The sequence below is a fragment of the Lycium barbarum genome, chromosome 1, assembly GCF_019175385.1.
Source record: "Lycium barbarum isolate Lr01 chromosome 1, ASM1917538v2, whole genome shotgun sequence".
NCBI lineage: Eukaryota > Viridiplantae > Streptophyta > Magnoliopsida > Solanales > Solanaceae > Lycium > Lycium barbarum.
In genome coordinates, this window is record NC_083337.1 from 88035439 (window position 1) to 88036229 (window position 791).

Here is a 791-nt window from a genome sequence, read left to right on the forward strand (position 1 = left end):
TTGGCCGGATATTACGGAAGATTTTTGGAGAACTTTTCTTCTATTGCGGCACCATTAAAGAAGCTAACTCAGAAGGTAGTGAAATTTCAGTGGACCGGTACTTGCGAACGCAGTTTCCAGTTGCTGAAGGAAAGATTAATTACAACTCCAATTCTAGCTCTTCCTGAAGGGTCAGATGGGTACGTCATTTATTGTGATGCCTCCGGTATTGGGATTGGCTGTGTATTGATGCAGCACGATCGATTCATATCATATGCTTCCCGGCAGCTCAGACCATATGAGAGAAATTATCCCACTCATGACCTGGAATTGGCCGCGGTGATTCATGCTTTGAAGATATGGCGACATTATTTATATGGGGTCCACGTTGATATTTATACGGACCATAAGAGCCTCCAATATATTTTTAAACAGAAGGAGCTGAATTTGCGGCAGAGAAGATGGCTTGAATTATTGAAAGATTATGACGTTGATATTTTGTATCATCCTGGGAAAGCTAATGTAGTAGCTGATGCACTTAGCCGCAAGTCCATGGGCAATTTGACTGATGTACAGCCTGATAAGAAAGAGTTGGTTCGTGAAATTCATCAGTTAACCAGCCTTGGAGTTCGTTTGGCAGATTCTGGAGATATTGGGATTTCTTTTCGAGAAATTGCTGAATCATCATTTATGGAAGAAGTAAAATGACGCCAGTTTGAGGACCCTATTCTGGTCCAGTACAGAAATGTGACTCTGAATAAGGGAAAGACTCAGTTCGAAATTTCTCCTAACGGGGTATTATTATGTGAAGG